The sequence below is a fragment of the Vulpes lagopus genome, chromosome 10 (assembly GCF_018345385.1).
Source record: "Vulpes lagopus strain Blue_001 chromosome 10, ASM1834538v1, whole genome shotgun sequence".
Lineage (NCBI taxonomy): Eukaryota > Metazoa > Chordata > Mammalia > Carnivora > Canidae > Vulpes > Vulpes lagopus.
In genome coordinates this window covers 89,588,980-89,600,703 of record NC_054833.1, presented here as the reverse complement: position 1 = coordinate 89,600,703, position 11,724 = coordinate 89,588,980, and the positions used below count along the sequence as shown (strand labels likewise).

General features: G+C 49.6%; 1 protein-coding gene across 2 annotated transcripts in view; it reads left to right on the top strand.

The window, feature by feature from the left end:
* Positions 1–3,476: 3,476 nt before the first annotated feature.
* Positions 3,477–11,724, top strand: part of CTNNBIP1 (catenin beta interacting protein 1) — a 49,949-nt gene continuing 41,701 nt past the window's right edge. Inside the window, exon 1 of one of the 2 annotated variants that reach the window (XM_041773087.1) lies at positions 3,477–3,683. The gene's annotated coding sequence lies outside the window, so the exon portion shown is untranslated. The remainder of the gene's footprint in view (positions 3,684–11,724) is intronic. The other variant, XM_041773084.1, reaches the window with a different exon arrangement.

The following is an 11,724-nucleotide window of genomic DNA, read 5'->3' as shown; positions in this document are numbered from 1 at the left end:
CTTTTTCTTTTTTTAAGATTTTATTTATTTATTCATGAGAGACAGAGAGAGGGAGAGGGTGGCAGAGGGAGAAGGAGGCTCCCCACGGAACAGGGAATCTGATGCAGGACTCGATCCCAGGACCCTGGGATCATGACATGAGCCGAAGGCAGACGCTCTCCCACTGAGCCACCCAGGCGTCCCAATATTGGTTCCTTTCTGTCTTGTAACATCGCCTTATTCTTTCAGTTTTCCATGTAGTGTGTGGAAGATGAATATTTTTTTTTCTTTTTTTTTTTTTTAATTTTTATTTATTTATGATAGTCACAGAGAGAGAGAGAGAGAGAGAGGCAGAGACACAGGCGGAGGGAGAAGCAGGCTCCATGCACCGGGAGCCTGATGTGGGATTCGATCCCGGGTCTCCAGGATCGCGCCCTGGGCCAAAGGCAGGCGCCAAACCGCTGCGCCACCCAGGGATCCCCGAATATTTTTGAGGTCATATCCTTCTAACTCTGGATCCAATAGGAAAGAGAGCTTCCCTTCATATCCAATTCAGAAAGTTTTAGGGAAGGACTCCAGTTGGCTCAATGTAGGACACATCCTGCTTCTTAGCTAGCAGTCAAGAGAATGTACTGGTCCAACTTGGGTCCCATGTCTCCCATGTTTGTTTTTTTGTGGAGAGAAGAAGACAGAATACTGTCCTTGATAACCTCATCAGGAATGGGGGGGGCTGAGGGGTGGAGGAGCTGGGGGTGGATGGTAGGCAGGAGCAGTTTCCCAAGTGGAAGAGACAGTGCCTCGCTGTCAGAACTAACAGATGTTTCCTACGTTCTAAACCTTCAGTGTTTCATTCTACCATCTTACAGATGGGTGGAAGCCCAAGTCAATCCTGAACTAATACTGTTGTCTAAAGGAAGAATTTTCCAACTCTGAGTTGATAGGGTAGTTGAGGGACTGACCGTGATGATGAACGTAGTGTAACTTTGGACAATAAAAACAACAGATTTGTGAAACATTTGAAAAAAGGAAAAGCATCCATTATTTCACACAGACACGTTTCCATTTTATGCATTCCGTTCCTACCTTAATCCTTAAGCATATATCTTTTTAAAAAATGTATGCGGGCAGCCCGGGTGGCTCAGCGGTTTAGCGCCGCCTTTGGCCCAGGGCCTGATCCTGGAGATCCAGGATCGAGTTCCGCATTGGGCTCCATGTATGCATTTGCGGCACCTGAGTGGTTCAGTGGGTTAAGCGGCTGCCTTTGGCTCAGGTCATGATGTCAAGATCTTGGAATTGAGCCTCACATCAGGGGCTCCCTGCTCCAAGGGGAGCCTGCTTCTCCTTTTCCCTCTTCCTGCTGCTCCACCTGCTTATGCTCCTGTGCTCTCTCTCTCAAATAAACAAAATCCTTAAAAATAGTATGCATTTATACATTGTGTCTTGAATACCAAGCAATTTTTTCAGTTTTAATTCATTTGTTTAAATATCAATATTCACATAAAATAATTTGAATATGCACATTTTTTGCCTTGGCTTTACTGGGAAACATGAAGGATCAGCTGGTACACTGTATTGGCAAATATTCAGCCCTTGCCATGGGCATAGTAGCCTGGATAGTAGTAGGGAATACAGACATGACTAAGACCTATTTCTGGCCTTTGAATTCATAATCTCATGATTTTAATTTTTTTTAAAGATTTTATTTATTTATTCATAGAGACAGAGAGAGACAGAGAGAGAGAGGCAGAGAGACACAGGCAGAGGGAGAAGCAGGCATCATGCAGAGAGCCTGACATGGGACTGGATCCAGTGTCTTCAGGATCAGGCCCTGGGCTACAGGCGACGCTAAACCACTGCGCCACGGGGGCTGCCCTCATGATTTTAATTTTAATTAAAGTCTATCTCATTTTGATAAAATTAAAATATTCCTCAAGTGTAACTAAAATAGTTATTAACTGAAAAGAGTCATATGGACATTACAGAATATAAACACAATAAAGTAAAAAAAAATTATACCATATCCTTCTTGCATAAGGATGGGAAAGAAAAAAATGTTGAAAATGAGACCACTATTTTTTTTTTAAGATTAAAAAAAAAGGGGGATCCCTGGGTGGCACAGCGGTTTGGTACCTGCCTTTGGCCCAGGGCGCCATCCTGGAGACCCGGGATCGAATCCCACGTCAGGCTCCCGGTGCATGGAGCCTGCTTCTCCCTCTGCCTGTGTCTCTGCCTCTCTCTCTCTCTGTGACTATCATAAATAAATAAATAATTAATTAATTTAAAAAAAAATTAAAAAAAATAAAAAAAATAAAATAAAATAAAAAATTATTTGGTAGAGAGAAATGAGGGAGCACAGGCAGGGGGAGCGGCAGAGGGAGAGGGAGAAGCAGGCTCTTTGCTGAGCAGGAAGCCCATGCAGGGCTGAATTCCAGGACTCTGGGATCATGACCTGAGCCCAAGGCAGACCCTCAACTGGTGGAGCCCTCCGGGCGCCCTTAATGAGACCACTCGTAAAGACACGCCTCCCTTTAAAATGGAAAGTGGGTGTTCAAAGCAATTCATATTTTGCCCCCAAAGGGGTGTTTCTCCCTCCACTGTCTCCAGCCAGAGCGGTCTAGCAGATATAGAAACATTTTAATCATGGATCCTTTCTCCTCAGAAAAGGTCCGTCACCAAGACACTTGGTACTTGAAGTTTAAGGTTCCCACGTAGGCCCACCCCTGGGCTCTCTGGCTCCGTGGACCCCAGGCTGGACAGGCCTCCAATTCAAGAGTGGGCCTAGCTGCTTCAAAGGTAGCAATGTTCGCAGTTCCACCGCGCAGGAAGACCACGCCCCTAAATGTTTTGCAACCTCGTCCATTTCAGATTTTTCAGGGGTCCTGGGGAACCCGGCCTCACCGAGCATTCCGCCCCGTCTGACCGCTCCCATTTTTAGACACAGACTCGTATGCGGGAGAGACCATTATTTTTACGGGATCTCTGTGCTCCTGGAGCAGCTAGGGACAGGCGGAGGCGCGTTACCGCAGAGCCAGCTTCAACCTCAATCCGGGCCCCGCCCTCCAGGCCACCTCCTCCTCCGAGCCCCCGCCCCGCTCCTCTGGCCCACCCTCCCCGCCCCCGTTCGCTCCACCCCTTCGCTCCGAGAGCCGCTCCGCCGCTACCCAGGACCGCCTTCCACCCGCCCATCTCGTGGCCCCGCCCCGGGACCGCTGGCCCCACCCTTCTCCCGAGGAACCCAATGAGTGTCCCCACGCTCCGCCCAGCCCCCGCCCTGTACGCAGAAGGCCCGCCCCACAGACCGTATTTAGCCAATGGGTGTGCCCGCGCACCCCGGGCCCCGCCCACAACAGGCCCCGCCCCGGCGCCCCGCCCTCGCCCCGCCCCTTCCCCCAGGGCCTTGCGGTGGCCGCGCCTCCGCCGCCCTCGCGGAGCCAGATGCCGCCCCCTCCGCCGGTCCCTCCCCCGGCGGCCTGGCGCCTCCCTCCCTCCCCGCCGCGGTGACTCACGGAGCGGGAGGCGGAGGCTCAGGCGGCCGCTCCCGCTACTGCTGCTGCTGCTGTTGCTGTTGCTGCTGCTCCTGCTCCAGCTCCTGCTGCCACCGCCGCCGCCGCAGTTGCTCGGGCTGAGCGCGCCCCGGAACAGGCCGCCGCGCGCCGCGCACGGACCCGCAGCCCCCGCCGGCCCGGCCGGGTCGGGCGGCCCAGGTAAGCGCCGAGGCCGGCCCCGCGCCCACAGCGCCCGGGCCCGCGCAGCGCTGGAGCTCGGGGGAGCCACCGGCCCTTTGTCTCCCGGGGAGGGGCCGCGGAGGGCGCCCCCGACCCCTCTCGGACCCGCCGGCTGGCCCCCGGCGCGGCGCCCTGGTCTGGGCCGGGCCTCCCAGCCCCGCCTGGTCGCCGCCGCCGCCCGCCGCCTGCCGCTCGCGGCCCAGACCCCGCCGCAGACCACCCTCCGGCCGTCCTCACCTTCGCCCAGGGGTCGCCTCCACAGGTGTCCGAGCCACCCACTCTGTTGTCCACCGCACCGCGTCGGCGTGGTTGTCACCGTCCGTCCGTCGCACTCCGGGTGCCGTGCCCTCCTGACTCTCCCCTCACCTGCTCCCCGCGCTCAGCATCCCGGCCCTCTGGTGAGAGCCCCTCCATATTTCCCCAAACTAAATGCTGCCAAGGTTTGGCCACTGGGCCGCCCTTCCTCCCTCTTGTGTGACTGAACTGTCGCTTCCCCATTCCGCCTCTCCTGATGAGTATTCGTGGAAGGCAGGCACATGTTTCACCTGTATGATGGGTGTGTACATGTGAGCCTGCAAAATGAACCACTGGGAGCCCCATACTGCACTTGTCACCTCCTTTTCATCGCCCCCCACCCAACCACCTTTCTTAGTTTTGAACTTGGTAACCGAGGCACATAGCTAGGTCTGGATACCCGACTTCTGTTAGGCCCCACATGCCTCCCTCTATCTTGTGTGCTGAACTTGTCTGAGCAGTACTTGCTGTCAGGTTAGCCCCTGGGAAGGCTGAGGAGGCTTACATTGGCAGCAAATCAAGAGTTTTATGAATAATGAGATGTGTGGCTTGCAGCACCTCCTATCTGAGAATCTAAGTATGCTATAGCTGTTAATTATTTTGTCTCCTGTCACTCAGAGAACTTAGGGAAGTGTGCCTGGCTGACTGCTGGGTAAATTGAGGCATGGGGTGTGTCCTGAGGTTTTGTTCCCAAGTACCTTAGATCTTAGCTCCTTGCTGCAACTCCTGGGCTCTTGTTCCTGGTCTTAGACCTTAAATGATACTCATCTTTTGGGCCATTAAAGTGTCCAGAGATACTAGTTTCCTTTGATTTAAAGCAGGACTTTGAATCGTAAAAAAGGTGCTGGCTTTTTTTGTTTTCATTTGTTTTTATTGAAGTTCAATTTGCCAACATACAGTATAACACCCAACGCTCATCCCATCGATGCTGGCTTTTAAATGTCGGTGTGTCATTCACGGTTTTCTGGTGGAGTTAGTGGGCCTGGTAAATACAAGTTGCCTTATAACGTGGAGACTCATCCATTCAGTGGTGTAAGTGCTTACTATGTGACAGGTGCCATGCCAAGCACTGGGACTCCCATGGTGAAGACAGACACAGCCCCCTGCCCTCCTGAAGCTGACATTTGAAAGAGGAGAGAGTAAACAAATAAGCAGACAAAATCATTTCAGGAGTGTTAAGTGCTCTGCAGAACCGGTTTGGATTTTATTCCAAGTGCAGTTAGAAGTTGTTAGAGGATTTTAAGTGGAGAGGTGATAGATAAGATCTAAGTTTTCAAAGATCGTTCTGGGTGCTGTATAGAGACTGGATTGTAAGGCGCAAAGGTAGAAGCAGGGATGCCAGTTAGGAGATAGATCACTGTAGCTTCTGGGCAAGAGATGATAGTGGCTTGGGGGACCAGGGTGGTAGCGGTAAAAGTGAAGAGGTGGAACCAGTCTCCTCCCCCTGGGAGAGGCTGAGAGCTGTAAAGTTAAACTACAGGGAATACTGACTCAGATTTACAGACAATTTCTAGATCAGGTTTAGCTCAGCTAGCCTTACTCAGCACCTATTGTGAGCTAGATACTGTGGTAGACTTCAGGGATACAGAATAAAACAAGGTGAATAGGGAGTGGTTCCTTTTTTTTTTTTTTTTTAAGATTTTATTTATTCATTCATGAGAGACAGAGGGAGAGAGGCAGAGACACAGGCAGAGGGAGAAGCAGGCTCCCCAGGAGGAGCCCAATGTGGGACTCGATCCCAGATCCCAGGATCATGCCCTGAGCCAAAGGCAGATGCTCAACCACTGAGCCACCCAGGCGTCCCTAGGAAGTGGTTTCTATATTATAACAATGTGCTCACAGAAAGGTCACCCTCTCCTTGATGGACGAGAGTTTGTGGGTTTAAAAACCAGTTAGATGGAGGAGCACAGAACACACTGGGTTTCATTCCCATATCCAGTTGCATTACTTAAACGAGAACATTATTATTGCCCTGCCGATGCTGTAAGATGTTGTTCAAAGAAATTGGGACTGTTCTCATGGTAGATGAGAGAACCAGTCAGTGGCCATGCACTTGAAATATTAACCAGAATAAAACTTGATTTCTGTGCTGCTCCAAATCTGTGCTGTCAGAACATGTCAGAGCCAGGGGGTTGTGTAGACCAGCCCCCTCTTTTCTGGATAGGCACCTGTGGCCCCTAGAGGCTAAGTAACTCTTGAAATCCCATAGCACTTTGTATATTTTTTAATGGCACCTGTCAATTTTGACCTCTGTTTCAGCTCCAGTGTACCAGTATGACTCAAAGCTTTCTGAGGCTAGGATCTCTAGATTCATTTTGCATCCATTACAATGTTGAGGTCAGTGTCCTGCACATAAAAACAAAAACAAAAACGAAAACAAAAAACTCATCAATTATCAGTTGACTCTTCTGAGTGTCTCAGCACCTAAAACTAGAAGCCAGGAATCCTGGCCCTGGCCCTGTCCCTCATCAGACCACACTTCCCTGCAGATCCCTCTTCATCCAGGGTGCAGTACAGTGGTAAAGCCAGCAGTCTCTACCTCACTGAGTTCACAGAGCAGGGCAGCCCTCCCATGATGGATCTCTTCTCTCTCCAGCCCTGCCTCCAGAGAACAGCTGTGGGGGGCGCTGACCCAGTAGTTATTTGACACTCAGCAAAGATGAAGTGTAACTCTTCATCAGAGCATGGACTTTGTACCAAGACTATCTGGGTTTGGATCTTGGTTTCTGCCATTATGAGCTCCTTGACCTTCAGCAAGTAACTTAACCTCCCTGTGCCATAGCTTCCCCATCTGTAAAATACTAATACTTCCTTCAGGGATGTGTTTGGGAAGATTGAATTAGTAATACCTATCAGATGCTTAGAACAGCACCCAGCACTTTGTTGAAGTAGTAGTTATTACTCTATTCTTATTTGTTTCTTATCTGCCACCAGAATTTAAGCTTTTTGAAGACAGAGATTTTGCCCTTTTTTTTTTTTTTTGTCTACTGTTGTAGTCCAGTAGGCACTCAGTAAATATTTGTTAAATTGAATGACTTATTGAACACCTACTATAAAGAATCAAGAACAAGATCACCAGGTTGCATGGTCTAATGAGATTATATTTTGTTGGGAGAGACAAGCAGTAAATAGGTAAACAAAATGCAGGAAGGTGAAAAGAGATACAAGGAGAAATGAAACAGGGTACTAAGATGGAGATGACTGGGATAGGGGTTAGGATCAGAACTCTAGCTAGCTCTCAGGAGATGACTTTGAATGGGGACCTGGCTGATGAGTAGAGGGGACAGCGGGGAGGCATAAGTACCATAAGTGGTGCTGGAGCATGGTGAGCAAAGAGATGACAGGGGCCAGATCTGTGGCCATGGTGAGGAGTTTGAATTTTACCCCTCAATTCTGAACAATAGGAAGTCACTGCATGAGAACTCTTCCTTGAGGGTCCATGCCAGGAGAAAGAGCAGGGTGCGAGGAAGAGCAGTGAGTGGGTACTCCTTGTTCTGGGAAGGCTTTTGGAGGCCAGCAGGCTAGTAGTGTTGACTTTATTCCTATCAGGTTCCTCATTTCTCTGGCCTAGGGTACCCAGGAGATGCAGGAGCCATCAGCTAGGTTAACAAAGGCCCTGTCTGTGTGTCCTGCAGATTCCCGTGAGCCTTCTTCTCCCCCTGAGAATGAGAGTAATCAGTTTCTCGAGTTGAATGAACAAGCATTGCCAGCTCTTAGCATCTTGCCTTATACAAGAGTGGCATGTCTTGGGTTCTCTGCGCCGCTCTGTATTGGAGTTAAAGCAAATGGAGTTTTGCTACTGATTTTTGTGTGCATCAGGGATGGCCATACACATATATGTCACAGTGTTTTTGTTGAAGGTATTCTGAGATTGGATAGCTCTCCTCCCCCCAGCCCACCACCACCTCTCTTCCAGCCCCCTGCTGAGTATCACTTGGCCCCCTATAGTGGGCCCAGCCACCCATGAATACCTCCTGTTTGGTCAGGAACACGGTGGTACCTAGAAAGCATTGACTGTCTTTGGTCTGAGCCGAGTGCAGTTTGAGAAGCTCAGCAGAACATCAGAGAAATGGTATTTAGAACCCAGGGCTTCAGCTGGTCAGGAATCCAGAGTTAGACTTCTTAAACTGGGTGCTGTTGGCCAGCTTCTCATTCAGGCATGCCCCCTGCCAGTTGGTGTTCGCGATGCCACTTGCTCTGCTCACCTTGTGAGGCCCATACAAGTCAGTGGGAATCTAAACTTGGTGTTGCAGGTCACCTTCAGGCTCATGGGACATTTCATTGGCAGAATCCAAAATGCCTGTTAGTTGTATGTCCTCTGTAGCCTTGTAAAAACCAAACCCAGAGTGGGTGCAACCCTTTTCTCAAGTAACTTTTTTTCCCCCAGTGAGAGTGCCGCCTGCTCATCGAGAAAATGAATGAAAACGGCATTTTACATACATTGTCTCCTTTAATCCTCACCCTAGTTTCAGAGATAGCACCATTAGTACCATTTTACATATTCAGGAGCTGAGGCCTATAAAGATTAAGTAATTTGTTAGAGATCAAGCTAGTTAGGAACAGAGTCAGGATTGAAACCCAGGCAGTATGTCTCCTGGTCACGAGCCCCATGTTAGAGACTGCTTCTCAGCAGAACAGTAGAGAAGAGAAAGATCTCTCTTAAGCCCAGTGTGGGTGACACTGTTAGTGTGGCCAGAGTTAGCTGAGTGGCTGCTGCAAAGGGTTTGAATTCTACGCCCTTTCCCTGTCTCATCCGACCTTGGGCAAGCTAATTAACCTCACTTGGCCTTACTTTCCCCAACTGTAAATGGGGATAATGATACTTATACCTTCATAGCTCCCAGGGGCATGTGATGTTTGAGCCAAAGTGCTTTTGAACTTCTTTTATGAAAGGGCTCTGAGCACCAATTGCTGTTATACTTGGTTATTAAAGACCTATTATGCCCTGATCCTCCACAAAGCCTTGTTAAAAGGGGAAGACAACAGTCCCCAGAGGGAGAGAGGTGTCCTTCTGGGGTGGACACAGCTGGACCAAAGCATTGTCTTCCTCCTTCTGAAGTTTCTTAAGGATTGAGGGTCATGACTGTTTCTCCATTTTTCCTGGTCATGTACTGTATAAGCTTCTGTGAGCAGGTCTGTATACTATGCCTCATAATATGGTTGAGGACTACTGATGGCAAAGCAAAGAAGGGGAATGAAGGGCTTGGTTTCTAATCCTGGCTATGATGTTTTTATAAGACAAACCAAGAACACAGAGATACCAAGCTGTGATGGCTGTCTTCCATTCGTCCTTCCTTCCTACCCTCCTTCCCTCTATTGATTCACTGATTCAATTAATAAATATTTACAGAGCTTTTATTTGTATTTATTTTTTAAAGATTATTTATTTATTTATTCATAGAGACACACACACACACAGAGAGGCAGAGACACAGGCAGAGGGAGAAGCAGGCACCATGCAGAAAGCCTGACGTGGGACTCGATCCAGGGTCTCCAGGATCATGCCCTAGGCTGCAGGCGGCGCTAAACCGTTGTGCCACCGGGGCTGCCCTACAGAGCTTTTATTAGGATCTAGGCTCCACCAAGCATTGGGAATATTGTAATGAGCAGAGTAAAAATAGTTCTTCCCCATGCAAAGCTTATAGTCTAGGGCCAAGAGACATATTATCTATATGGAGTCATGTGAATAAAGAATGTTTTGAACTCTTAGGGAAGAGTCATATATATATGTGTGTGTGTGTGTGTGTGTATGTGTGTGTATGTGTGTGTATATGTGTGTGTATATATATAAAATTTCCAGGTATACACATTGGCTTCTGTGGGTACCTGCCCTAGGTGGGCATTAAGGTGGAGGACTGTGTTTAGCTTCCCAGTAGGGCAAGGAAAGAGTTAATAGGTTAGAGCCCTTCTATGTCATACATAACAAAAGCTGCACTTGGTGTGGGCAGTAAGAAATCCTTGCCACTTCAAGTCTTAAGCTTTGTTACTTGAGTTCAAGTCAGGAGAGAATGATCATAGGCTCTTCTGAAAGTTTTTTGAATTTATGCCACCAAACTGGTGTCTTTCTTAAGAAATGACCACCAGACCTTGTCTGTCCAGAATTCTCTCCCTGCCTGTCAGATCTCCCTCTGCCAACTCTGGAAAGCAGGCAACATAGTAGCAGGTGGTCTGTGGGGCCAGCTGCTTGGTGCTCTCCAGCATGCCCACGGGGTTCCTGAGGGAACTGGTACCTGTGGACACCGTGTGGGGTCAGTATATTCACAGCAGGGTGGGAGGGCTATCTCTTCCCCATCTTCCCAGCATTGGCCTCAGGATCCCTTTGAAGAGTGAGGTCAGGGAGGCCCAGCAGGTCATGGGAAAGCACACAGTGTTCTTCCTCTGTCCCTCCAGCAGGGCTGGGGTGGAGGGGGCAAAGGGCTGGCACAGGCATCTGCCCATATTCAGAGTGAGAGGAAGACCCAGGACAGCATACACCTGAGTGATGTTATTCTCACCCAGCCCCTGACATGTCCCTGCCTTCCTGGTGCTGATCAACTGCCCCTGCGGTCTGGAGGCTCATCATCATTTGTTGCTGGATCAGGAGGAAACGGCCTGCACGGCAAGAAGACCAGGTTACTCAGTGCCCCTGGACTCCTTTAAGCGTGGTCGGAGCCCACAGTGACGTTGGTTCAGCTGGGAGAATGTGACCCATTTCCATGTCCTCTCCCACGTGGAGACCTGGGTGGGAGGCTTTTGGAGACCAGCTCCAATTAAGGGTTTTTCAAGCTCGAGTATCTCCTGAGTATCCCACCCACATGTTTCCTGCTGCTGGAATCCTGTGGTCCGTGCCCCTGAGCTGAATAACAGCTCCAAGACAGATGAAGTTACTTCTGCGTCATCCTGCAGTCCTAGATTCAGCAAGCGGGGCTTCCTGTGGGGATCAGGATCCCAGTAGTTTCAAACACCTTTCCCAATATGGGGCCCACCCTTTTTCTTCCTGCTAAATCCCCAGGCAAACCAGAGACCCTGTTTCCAAGGACATGGGTTAACCTTGACACCCTCACCTTTCCCCCACCAGACCAACGCCTCACAGGCCCCTTCTCCAGACAGCCCTGGCTTCCCACAGACCCATCCTGACCCTCATCTCATAGAATGTTCTGCTGTAGAATATGAACTGAAACGTGTTTCAGACCTTCCAGGTTTTTCTATTCTCTTTAGGTAGAGAATACTTGAATGATTTTCTCTTTGTAATTTTGGTTCTCCTGAGAGGGTAGGGGGTGGAAGAAGGCTGATTTATAGCCATGAAGATGTGAATACTACCAAGATCATTTGGGGATTTTAAATGGGTAAAGTAGTAGTTCTGAGCCCCTGGTGATCCAATCAGATTTATGAAGATGGGAGGAAAAGATAGTAGGGAAACTGCCAAGGTCAGCTCGGGTAGGCCACAATCTCAGACCTGTGTGAGGACCGTTGCTAATCAGGTGTTTACCTTCCCAACTGAGGCACAGGGGCCAACCCCTACCCCCGTCTGTTCCTGCTCTTGCAACCTCCTGGTGGCCTCTCAAGACACATGGCATTCCTCTGGCGGATCGCTGGAGTTGCAGGAAGATGGGGTGCTGGCGATTTTGGGGAGGGGTCTGTAAGCCAGCAGGCTAGCTATGGGGGTGTCTCTCCAGGGCCTGGGCTCTGCTTTCCTGCACAGAGCAGCCTTCTGGAGCTTATGGCAGAGCGGAGTTGGCCAGAACAA